Consider the following 13,775-nt stretch of genomic DNA (forward strand, 5'->3'; position numbering starts at 1 on the left):
CGATGAAGGATACATCAAACACAGTTCAGATCTTAGTTGCGTGTGCGATGAGGAGCATACGGTTCAGCTCAATTAACTGTTTGCGATGTGGCAGAACAAAAGAAACGGGCAGCCAAATGAAGGCGTGTGCGATATATGGCATATAGTTCACTCGGATGAACCGTTTGTGATTAGTCAACACAAAAGAAACGGTCAGTCAGATCAAGGAGTGTGTGTGTTATACTGCATACAATTCACTCGGATGAACTGTTTTCGATTAGGCAACGCAACAGAAATGGTTCAACCAGATCAAGGTGTGTGCAATGGAGGGCATATAGTTCATTTCGATAAACTGTTTGTGTTGAGCCAAGAGAACAGAAATGTTTCACATAAACAAGATGTGTGTAATACGCGGCAAACATCCAATTACATAGGTGGCTAGTACACACATGCCATTTCCACACACCAAAGTAAACTATTATCTGATCATCATCTACTTCTTGTGCTAGCTCTCCTTCTATGCTAAGTTTCCATTAATTGATGGCCTTTTATGAGCACGCCACCGTTTCCCGCCATTTCCTCACCGGTTTCCCGCCACCCAGCGATATTGCGCATAAACCTAGGCGGCGCGCAATGCACGGAGGCAACAAACTCAGCCTGTAGCACATCCACCTTTTTCAAGCATGCCAACCCACAGAAGCACCGCCTCTACCATCAACCTCGTCGACGAGGAAAACGAGTAGGCGCCACGTGATGGACGACGCCGTGATGTGTGTCATCGCTAGGGTTGAGCAGACCCTTGGCGCATGGCGCTTCAACACCATGGATCAAGATAGGCATGTTAGCGCAGAGAGGTTGTAGTTCGCTGCAGAACATGATAGATGGCGCGCCGCAGAGCAAGCTAGGCGCGTCCGCGCCAATAGGTTGCGGCTCGCCGCACGGTGAGACCATTGGAGTGCCGCAGAGCGAGAGGCGCGGCGCCATGATGGCAGCTGGAACTACGTCGGTATTTCCCCAGAGAGGAAGGGATGATGTAGCACAACAACGATAGAGTATTTCCCTCAGTTATGAAATCATGGTATCGAACCAATAGGAGAACTAAGCAACACAACGTAAACAGCACCTGCACATAAATAACAACACCTCGCAACCCGACGTGTTAAAGGGGTTGTCAATCCCTTTCGGGTAACGGCGCCAGAAATTGGTGCGTGACGGTAAAAAGGTTGTAATAGATGGGATAAATAGATCGCAAATATAATAAAGTGCAGCAAAGTATTTTTGTATTTTTGGTTTAATAGATCTGAAAATAAAATCAAGGAAAAAGTTGATCGCAAAGGCAAATATATGAGAAATAAGACCCGAGGGCCGTAGGTTTCACTAGTGGCTTCTCTCAAGAAAAATAGCAAACGGTGGGTAAACAAATTACTATTCGGCAATTGATAGAACTTCAAATAATTATGAAGATATCCAAGTGATGATCATTACATAGGCATCATGTCCAAGATTAGTAGACCGACTCCTGCCTGCATCTACTACTATTACTCCACACATCGACCGCTATCCAGCATGCATCTAGTGTATTAAGTTCATGAAAAAATGGAGTAATGCAATAAGAACGATGACATGATGTAGACAAGATCCATTATCTATATGGCGGTAGATATAGATCTCGTCTTTTTATCCTTAGTAGCAACGATACATACATGTCGGTTCCCTTTCTGTCACTGGGATCAAGCACCGTAAGATCAAACCCACTACCGGGCATCTCTTCCCATTACAAGATAAATAGATCGAGTTGGCTAGACAAACCCAAATATCGGAGAAGTAATACGAGGCTATAAGAGATCATGCATAAAAGAGATCAAAGAAACTCAAATACTTTCATGGATATAAAAACATAGATCTGATCATAAACTCAAAGTTCATCGATCCCAACAAACACACCGCAAAAGAGTTACATCATATGGATCTCCAAGATACCATTGTATTGAGGATCAAGAGAGAGAGAGAGATGAAGCCATCTAGCTACTAACTACGGACCCGAAGGTCTACAAAGAACTACTCACGCATCATCAAAGAGGCACCAATGGAAGTGGTGAACCCCTCCGTGATGGTGTCTAGATTGGATCTGGTGATTCTGGACTCTGCGGTGGCTGGATGAACATTTCGTCGAATCCCCTAGTGTTCTGGGATTTTTGGGGTATTTATAGAGAAAAGAGGCGGTCCGAGGGGGTACCCGAGGTGGGCACAACCCACCAGGGCGCGCCAGGGCCTCCTGGCGCACCCTGGTGGGTTGTCCCCTCCTTGGGACTCCCCCAGGTGCAACCAGGGCCCATCTGCTTCCTTTTGGCCCATAAAAAATCATCGTAAAGTTTCGTGCCATTTGAACTCTGTTTGATATTGATTTCCTGCAAGGTAAAAAACATGGAAAATCAGGAACTGGCACTGGACACTATGTCAATAGGTTAGTACCAAAAAATGACTATAAAATGATTATAAAACATCCAAGATTGATAATAAAACAGTATGGAACAATCAAAAATTATAGATACGTTGGAGACGTATCAGCATTCCCAAGGTTAACTCCTAGTCGTCCTCGAGTAGGTAAGTGATAAAAACAGAATTTTTGATGTGGAGTGATGTTCATCAAGTCATATCATATTCTTTTCTTTATAGCATGGACATTTGGACTTTTATGTGATTCAAAGCAATAGTCTAGTTTTGACATAATAATTTAGATACTCAAGCATATCAACAAGCAACCATGTCTTTCAAAATATTAATGCTAAAATAAGTTATCCCTAGCCCATCATGCTCAAACATTGATCCATTCATGAAACACACTCGAATATTAACTACACCCAATACTTGAACATGATCATATTGCCTCCTAGTTGGTGCTTTTATGAGAGAAGATGGAGACTTAGATTTCAAAATAAAAAATGCATAAAGTAAAAGAAAGTCCCTTCGCAGAGGGAAGTAAGGATTTGTAAAGGTGCCAGAGCTCAAAGCAAAAAAATTTAGACAAAAACATTTTAGGAGGTGTATCCATCCCACCAACGAAAACGACTTAGAGTTCCGAATACTTTCCATGCTTAGATATATCATAGGTGGTTCCCAAACAGAAAATAAAGTTTATTCCTTTTTCCACCATAACTTTCACTTTCCATGGCTAGCCGTATCCACGGGTGCCCTCCATACCAACACTTTCCAAGGAATTTATTATTTGACAACGTAAAGTGAATTCATTTTTGTTTTTGCATTTCGGGACTAGGCATCCCTAATACCTTTGGCTTACTCTCGTGTAATGACAAGTGAATAAACACTCATCTTGAGAATAACACATCTAGCATGGAAAATATTATCCACCCCTCACCGCTCCACGAGCGAAGCAAACACACAAAAGAGAAATTTATTTTGAAAATTAGAGTTGGCACATGCAAATTTTCTTTAGAACGGCAAAAAAATACCGCATATAGGTAGATATAGTGGACTCATGTGGCAAAACTGGTTTAAAGGATTTTGGATGCAGAAGTAGAAGTCATACTTCGTGCAAAATGAGGGCTAGCAAAAGATTGGGAAGCGACCAACCAAGAAACGAATAATCTCATAAGCAAGCATTAAGCATAATTAACACCGAATAATGCACCACAAGTAGGATATAATTTTCATTGCATGACTATTTACTTTCATACTTGCATAGGGAATCACAAACCTTAACACCCATATTCTTACTAAAGCATAATTACTCATCAAGATGACTCACATATCACATCATCATATCTCAAAACTATTACTAAGAATCAAGTTTATTTTGTCCAATGATCTTCATGAAATTTTCTTTACTTTATCTTTCTTGGATATCTATCACTTTTGGACTAATTTTCATGAGTTGCTTTTCATAAGCTCAACCAAATATAAGTGAAGATCATGAGCATAACATATTTTCTTTCTCTCAAAATAATTTAAGTGAAGCAAGAGAGAATTTCTTCAAAATTTTACTAACTCTAAAATAAATCTAGGTGAATCAAGAGGGCATTTCTTCAAAAATACTAAGCACACCGTGCTCAAAAAGGTATAAGTGAAGCACTAGAGCAAGTCCTAGCTCATAAAGGATTTAAGTGAAGCATAGAGAGCAATTCTAACAAGTCATGACATAATTTTGGCTCTCTCAAATAGGTGTGTCCAGCAAGGATTGATAACTTAAAACACAAAATAAAACAAGTAAAGACACATATCATACAAGACGCTCCAAGCAAAACACATATCATGTGACGAATAAAAATATAGTCTCGAGTAAAATACCGATAGTTGTTGGAAGAAAGCGGGGATGCCACTCGGGGGCATCCCCAAGCTTAGTTGGTTGCTCTTTCTTGGATAATAGCTTGGGATGCCGGGGAATCCCCAAGCTTAGGCTCTTACATCCTTCCTTCATCCATCGTAAGATAAGCCAAAACTTGAAAACTTCAATCACACAAAACTCAACAAAGCCTTCGTGAGACCCGTTAGTATAAGAATAATAAACCACTACTATAAGTGTTGTATCAAACCAATTCATATTTTGTTTTTGTATTATATCTACTGTATTCCAACATTTCTATGGCAAACACTCATCAAAGAAAACCATAGAGCCATCAAAATAAGCACACAACACAAAGAAAACAGAATTTGTCAAAACAGAATAGTCTGTAGCAATCTGACTATTTAGGATACTTCTGTAACTCCAAAAACTCTAAAAAAATTAGGCAGACCTGAGAAATTTGTATATTGATCTATTTCAATTGGAACGGGTATTTTATTGCTCTCTGGTAAAAATCAAAATTAATTTCATGAGCACAAACTTTGTGTTGTTTCAGCAAGATGAAACAACTATTGCCCAAGAAGATCCTAAAGGCTTTACTTGGCACAAACACTAATTAAAACATAAAAACACAATTATAACAGTAGAATAATTGTGCTAACACTCAAGAACAGAAAGCAAAAAGCAAAAATAAATTTTATTCATTGGGTTGCCTCCCAACAAGCGCTATAGTTTTACGCCCTTAGATAGGTGTAAAGCAAGGATCTAAGTTTTGTCACCTTTGGTTCGAGATCCATAAGATGCCCTCATGATTGATTCATAAGGTGGCTTAATTATAGTTCTAGGAAAGTGTTCCATAGCCTTCCTCAAAGTAAATTGGAACTTAATATTGCCTTCTTTCATATCAATCATGGCATCGATAGTGCGTAAAAACGGTCTACCAAGAATAATAGGACAAGACGGATTGCAATCAATATCAAGAACAATAAAATCTATAGGCACATAATTCCTATTTGCAAAAATAAGAACATCATTAATTCTTTCCATAGGCTTTTTAATAGTAGAATCTGCCAAGTGTAAATTCAAAGAACATTCTTCAAGATTGGTAAGACCAAGCACATCACATAAAGATTTCGGAATTGTGGAAACACTAGCACCCAAGTCACACAAAGAAAAACACTCATAATTCTTAATCTTGACTTTGATAGTATGTTCCCACTCATCATACAATTTTCTAGGAATTGAAACTTCTAATTCCAATTTTTCTTCAAAAGCTTTCATCATAGCATCAACAATATGTTTAGTAAAAGCTTTATTTTGTTCATAAGCATGGGGTGAATTTATCATGGATTGCAACAAAGAAATACAATCAATCAAATAGCAACTATCATAATTAAAGCCTTTATAATCCAAAATAGTGGGTGCATCACTAGCTAAAGTTTTGACCTCTCCAAACCCACTTTCATCAATTTTCTCAACAAGATTTTCACCCTCCGAATTATTGGGACGCCTTCTACCTAAAGTTGACTCTTCTCCAGTCCCTCTTTCATAATTCTTAACTTTACTAAACAAGGAATGAATTTGTACCAAAAAATGATATAAAATGATTATAAAACATCTAAGATTGATAATAAAATAGCATGGAACAATCAAAAATTATAGATACGTTGGAGACTATCACGCCGCACGACAAGAGCGGATCCATCGGCGCTTGTCTGCTGTCGACAGGGCGTCGCAGCTGGTTACACGTCCCGTCAGTACCCCCATTCCTTGCCAGGAGTGGGAAGAGGCCCTCTGCACCATACTTGCACCAGAGGCCGGCCGCCTAGGCAAGCGCCGGTAGTGGTGGACTCCTTTGAGGGTGGAAGTGGACGCGACTCTAGTGACGAGACGACATGGGATGACATGCAGGATACAACAGTTGCCGAATCCTTCAATGGCGGCGGTTCGCACAACATCACCGCAAGAACCTCACGGGGGTGGCTTTTGGGACAATAAACAACTCTTTGGAGACCTCTCGTGGCTCCTCCGTCACCGTGAATTTGATAAGCACATCCGCCTGCCTCCCATTATACAGACAAGACCGTCCTCTTCCTCATCTGGGGTAGATCGCCGTGCTCTATATGTGTATCCTTGACGTACATGCCAACACCGCTGCCAGCCTATCTCCCTATCCGACGACAACAATAGGCACTCCAAAATCTACACAGGCTCAGCAAGGAGGGCCTGGAGAATACCGTGCTCGCCATCAACCTGCTCGGTCATGAACCAGAGTGCGTCGAGCAGATGTTGCTCGTAGGGGAGTTGGTCGAAGGGAAATGAGTTTTTGTTACCAAAATTGCTAAATACTAGGTGTAGGACAAACCAGTTTTACTAATCCATAGATTAGCTAGGCTTCCCAAACAGGTTCTATGACTTGGGGCCAAATCGGTTTTCCTTAAATGCGTAATCTCAAAATATGATTGATAACCGACAAGTATAGGGGATCGCAACAGTTTTTGAGGGTAGAGTATTCAACCCAAATTTATAGATTCGACACAAGGGGAGCCAAAGAATATTTGAATGTATTAGCAGCTGAGTTGTAAATTCAACCACACCTGGAGATTAATTATCTGCAGCAACATGATCGATAGCAAAGTAATATGATAGTTTTGATGATAGTGGCAGCAGTAATGGTAACGGTAACAGTGATAGCAGTAGTTTTGTAGCAAGTGCAATAGTAATGATAGCAGTAGTAACGTAGCAAGATCAATATAAGATAAATTCGTAGGCATTGGATCGGTGACTTGTTGGATGATATTCATCATGAGACAGTTATAACCTAGGGCGATACGGCACTAGCTCCAGTTCATCAATATAATGTAGGCATGTTTTCTGTAAATAGTCATACGTGCTTATGGAAAGAACTTGCATGACATCTTTTGTCCTACCCCCCCCATGGCAGCGGGGTCCTATTGGAAACTAAGGGATATTAAGGCCTCCTTTTAATAGAGAACCATAAGAAAGCGTTAACACACGGTGAATACATGAACTCCTCAAACTACGATCATCACCGGGAGTGGTCCCGACTATTGTCACTCCGGGGTTGCCGGATCATAACACATAGTAGGTGACTATAACTTGCAACATCGGATCTAGAACATGGATATAATGGTGATAACATAAACGGTTCAGATCTGAAATCATGGCACCCGGGCCCAAAGTGACAAGCATTAAGCATGGCAAAGTCATAGCAACATCAATCTTAGAACATAGTGGATACTAGGGATCAAGCCCTTGAAGGAAATATGCCCTAGAGGCAATAATAAAGTTATTATTTATTTCCTCATATCATGATAAATGTTTATTATTCATGCTAGAATTGTATTAACCGGAAACATAATACATGTGTGAATACATAGACAAACAGAGTGTCACTAGTATGCCTCTACTTTACTAGCTTGTTAATCAAAGATGGTTATGTTTCCTAACCATGAACAAAGAGTTGTTATTTGATTAACGAGGTCACATCATTAGTTGAATGATCTGATTGACATGACCCATTCCATTAGCTTAGCACCCGGTCGTTTAGTATGTTGCTATTGCTTTCTTCATGACTTATACATGTTCCTATGACTATGAGATTATGCAACTCCCGTTTGCCGGAGGAACACTTTGGGTGCTACCAAACGTCACAATGTAACTGGGTGATTATGAAGGAGTACCACAGGTGTCTCCAAAGGTAGATGTTGGGTTGGCGTATTTCGAGATTAGGATTTGTCACTCCGATTGTCGGAGAGGTATCTCTGGGCCCTCTCGGTAATGCACATCACATAAGCCTTGCAAGCACTGCAACTAATATGTTAGTTGTGAGATGATGTATTACGGAACGAGTAAAGAGATTTGCCGGTAACGAGATTGAACTAGGTATTGGATACCGACGATCGAATCTCGGGCAAGTAACATACCGATGACAAAGGGAACAACGTATGTTGTTATGCGGTCTGACCGATAAAAGATCTTCGTAGAATATGTAGGAACCAATATGGGCATCCAGGTCCCGCTATTGGTTATTGACCAGAGATGTGTCTCAGTCATGTCTACATTGTTCTCGAACCGTAGGGTCCGCACGCTTAACGTTATGATGACAGTTATTATGAGTTTATGCATTTTGATGTACCGAAGGTTGTTCGGAGTCCCGGATGTGATCACGGACATGACGAGGAGTCTCGAAATGGTCGAGACATAAATATTGATATATTGGAAGCCTATGTTTGGACATCGGAAGTGTTCCGGGTGAAATCAGGATTTTACCGGATTACCGGGAGGTTACCGGAACCCCCCGGGAGTCATATGGGCCTTATTGGGCTTTAGTGGAAAGGTGAAAGGGGCTGCCCATAGTGGTCTGCGCGCCTCCCCCCCTCCCCTGGTCCTATTAGGACTAGGAGAGGTGACCGGCCACCTCCCTCTCTCTTTCCCCCTTGGGAGTCCTATTTGGAATAGGATTGGGGGGGGAGTCCTACTCCCGGTAGGAGTAGGACTCCTCCTGTGCCTCCATAGGGTTGGCCGCACCCCTCCCCCTTGGCTCCTTTATATACGGAGGCAGGGGGAACCTCTAGACACACAAGTTGATCATTGAGATCATTCCTTAGCCGTGTGCGGTGCCCCCTGCCACCATATTCCACCTCGATCATATTGTTGTAGTGCTTAGGCGAAGCCCTGCGTCGGTAGAACATCAAGATCGTCACCACGCCGTCGTGCTGACGGAACTCCTCCCCGAAGCTTTGCTGGATCGGAGCCCGGGGATGGTCATCGAGCTGTACGTGTGCTAAGAACTCGGAGGTGCCGGAGTAACGGTGCTTGGATCGGTCGGATCGGGAAGACGTACGACTACTTCCTCTACGTTGCGTCAATGCTTCCGCAGTCGGTCTGCGTGGGTACGTAGACAACACTCTCCCCTCTCGTTGCTATGCATCACCATGATCTTGCATGTGCGTAGGAAATTTTTTGAAATTACTACGTTCCCCAACAATGGCATCCGAGCCTAGGTTTTTATGGTTTGATGTTATTTGCACGAGTAGAACACAAGTGAGTTGTGGGTGATATAAGTCATACTACCTACCAGCATGTCATACTTTGGTTCGGCGGTATTGTTGGATGAAGCGGCCTGGACCGACATTACGCGTACGCTTATGCGAGACCGGTTCTCCCGACGTGCTTTGCACAAAGGTGGCTAGCGGGTGACAGTTTCTCCAACTTTAGTTGAACCGAGTGTGGCTACGCCCGGTCCTTGCGAAGGTTAAACCGGAGTCTATTTGACAAACTATCGTTGTGGTTTTGATGCGTAGGTGAGATTGGTTCTTGCTTAAGCCCGTAGCAGCCACGTAAAACTTGCAACAACAAAGTAGAGGACGTCTAACTTGTTTTTGCAGGGCATGTTGTGATGTGATATGGTCAAGACATGATGCTAAATTTATTGTATGAGATGATCATGTTTTGTAACCGAGTTATCGGCAACTGGCAGGAGCCATATGGTTGTCGCTTTATTGTATGCAATGCAATCGCGATGTAATGCTTTACTTTATCACTAAACGGTAGCGATAGTCATGGAAGCATAAGATTGGCGAGACGACAACGATGCTACGATGGAGATCAAGGTGTCGCGCCGGTGACGATGGTGATCATGACGGTGCTTCAAAGATGGAGATCACAAGCACAAGATGATCATGGCCATATCATATCACTTATATTGATTGCATGTGATGTTTATCTTTTATGCATCTTATCTTGCTTTGATTGACGGTAGCATTATAAGATGATCTCTCACTAATTATCAAGAAGTGTTCTCCCTGAGTATGCACCGTTGCGAAAGTTCTTCGTGCTGAGACACCACGTGATGATTGGGTGTGATAGGCTCTACATTCAAATACAACGGGTGCAAAACAGTTGCACACGTGGAATACTCAGGTTATACTTGACGAGCCAAGCATATACAGATATGGCCTCGGAACACGGAGACCGAAAGGTCGAGCGTGAATCATATAGTAGATATGATCAACATAATGATGTTCACCGATGAAACTACTCCATCTCACATGATGATCGGACATGGTTTAGTTGATTTGGATCACGTGATCACTTAGAGGATTAGAGGGATGTCTATCTAAGTGGGAGTTCTTAAGTAATATGATTAATTGAACTTTAATTTATCATGAACTTAGTCCTGGTAGTATTAGCATATCAATGTTGTAGATCAATAGCTCGCGTTGTTGCTTTCATATGTTTATTTTGATATGTTCCTAGAGAAAATTGTGTTGAAAGATGTTAGTAGCAATAATGCGGATTGGATCCGTGATCTGAGGTTTGTCCTCATTGCTGCACAGAAGAATTATGTCCTTGATGCACCGCTAGGTGACAGACCTATTGCAGGAGCAGATGCAGACGTTATGAACGTTTGGCTAGCTCAATATGATGACTACTTGATAGTTTAAGTGCACCATGCTTAACGGCTTAGAATCGGGACTTCAAAGACGTTTTGAACGTCATGGACCATATGAGATGTTCTAGGAGTTGAAGTTAATATTTCAAGCAAATACCCGAGTTGAGAGATATGAAGTCTCCAACAAGTTCTATAGCTAAAAGATGGAGGAGAATCGCTCAACTAGTGAGCATGTGCCCAGATTGTCTGAGTACTACAATCACTTGAATCAAGTGGGAGTTAATCTTCCAGATAAGATAGTGATTGACAGAATTCTCTAGTCACCATCACCAAGTTAGTAGAACTTCGTGATGAACTATGATATGCAAGGGATAACGGAAACGATTCCCAAGCTCTTCATAATGCGGAAATTGACGAAGGTAGAAATCGAGAAAAAACATCAAGTGTTGATGGTAGACAAGACCACTAGTTTCAAGAAAAGGGCAGAGGGAAGAAGGGGAACTTCAAGAAGAACAGCAAGCAAGTTGCTGCTCAAGTGAAGAAGCCCAAGTCTGGTCCTAAGCCTGAGACTAAGTGTTTCTACTGCAAAGGGACTGGTCACTGGAAGCGGAACTACCCCAAGTGATTGGCAGACAAGAAGGATGGCAAAGTAAACATAAGTATATTTGATATACATGTTATTGATGTGTACTTTACTAGTATTTATAGCAACCCCTCAGTATTTGATACTAGTTCAGTTGCTAAGATTAGTAACTCGAAACGGGAGTTGCAGAATAAACAGAGACTAGTTAAGGGTGAAGTGACGATGTGTGTTGGAAGTGGTTCCAAGATTGATATGATCATCATCGCACACTCCCTATACTTTCGGGATTAGTGTTGAACCTGAATAAGTGTTATTTGGTGTTTGTGTTAAGCATGAATATGATTTGATCATGTTTATTGTAATACGGTTATTCATTTAAGTAAGAGAATAAATTGTTGTTCTGTTTACATGAATAAAACCTTATATGGTTACACACCCAATGAAAAATAGTTCGTTGGATCTTGATCGTAGTGATACACATAATCATAATATTGAAACCAAAAGATGCAAAGTTAATAATGATAAGTGCAACTTATTTGTAGCACTGCCGTTTAGGTCATATTGGTGTAAAGCGCATGAAGAAACTCCATACTGATGGGATTTTGGAATCACTTGATTATGAATCACTTGATGCTTGCGAACCATACCTTTTGGGCAAGATGACTAAAACGCCGTTCTCCGGAACAATGAAGCAAGCAACAGATTTGTTGGAGATCATACATACTGATGTATGTGGTCCGATGAATATTAAGGCTTGCAGTAGGTATCATTATTTTCTGACCTTCACAGATGATTTGAGCAGATATGGGGATATCTACTTGATGAAACATTAGTCTCAAACATTTGAACAGTTCAAAGAATTTCAGAGTGAAGTAGAAAATCATCGTGACAAGAAAATAAAAGTTTCTACGATATGATCGCAGAGGTAAAATATTTGAGTTACGAGTTTGGTCTTCAATTAAAACAATGTGGAATAGTTTCACAAACTCATGCCACATGGAACACCACTGCATAATGGTGTGTCCGAACGTCATAACCGTACTTTATTGGATATAGTGCGATCTATGATGTCTCTTACCGATCTACCACTATCGTTTTGGAGTTATGCATTAGAGACAGCTGCATTCACGTTAAATAGGGCACCATCTAAATCCGTTGAGATGACACCATATGAACTATGGTTTGGCAAGAAACATAAGCTGTCGTTTCTTAAAGTTTGGGACTGCGATGCTTATGTGAAAAAATTTCAACATGATAAGCTCGAACCCAAATCGGAGAAATATGTCTTCATAGGATACCCAAAGGAGACTTTTGGGTACACCTTCTATCACAAATCCGAAGGCAAGACTTTTGTTGCTAAATTCAGAGTTTTTCTAGAGAAGGAGTTTCTCTCGAAAGAATTGAGTGGGAGGAAAGTAGAACTTGATAAGGTAATTGTACCTTCTCCCTTATTGGAAAAGTAGTTCATCACAGAAATCTGTTCCTGTGACTACTACACCAATTAGTGAGGAAGCTAATGATGATGATCATGTAACTTCAGATCAAGTTACTACCAAATCTCGTAGGTAAACCAGAGTGAGATCCACACCAGAGTGGTACGGTAATCCTATTCTAGAAGTCATGTTACTAGACCATGACGAACTTGCGAACTATGAGGAAGCGATGATGAGCCCAGATTCCGCGAAATGGTTTGAGGCCATGAAATCTGAGATATGATCCATGTATGAGAACAAAGTATGGACTTTGATGGATTTGCCCGATGATCGGCAAGCCATAGAAAATAAATGGATCTTCAAGAGGAAGACGGACACTGATAGTAGTGTTACTATCTACAAAGCTAGAATTGTCGCAAAAGGTTTTCGACAAGTTCAAGGTGTTGACAACGATGAGATTTTCTCACTCGTATCTATGCTTAAGTCTGTCCGAATCATTTTATGAAATCTGGCAAATGGATGAACAAAATTGCATTCATTAATAGATTTACTAAAGAAGAGTTGTATACGATGCAACTAGAAGGTTTTGTCGATCCTAAAGGTGTTAACTAAATATGCAAGCTCCAGCAATCCATCTATGGACTGGTGCAAGAATCTCGGAGTTGGAATATACGCTTTGATAAGTTGATGAAAGCATATAGTTTTATACAGACTTGCGGTGAAGCCTGTATTTACAAGAAAGTGAGTGGGAGCACTACATCATTTCTGATAAGTATATGTGTATGACATATTGTTGATCGGAAATAATCTAGAATTATTCTGCAAAGCATAAAGGAGTGTTTGAAAGGAGTTTTTCAAAGAAAGACCTCGGTAAAGCTGCTTACATATTGAGCTTCAAGATCTATAGAGATAGATCAAGACGCTTGATAAGTTTTTTCAATGAGTACATACCTTGACAAGATTTTGAAGTAGTTCAAAATGGAGCAGTCAAAGAAAGAGTTCTTGCCTGTATTACAAGGTGTGAAGTTGAGTAAGACTCAAAGCCCGACCACGGCAGAAGAT

The sequence above is a fragment of the Triticum urartu genome, chromosome 7, assembly GCF_003073215.2.
Source record: "Triticum urartu cultivar G1812 chromosome 7, Tu2.1, whole genome shotgun sequence".
Lineage (NCBI taxonomy): Eukaryota > Viridiplantae > Streptophyta > Magnoliopsida > Poales > Poaceae > Triticum > Triticum urartu.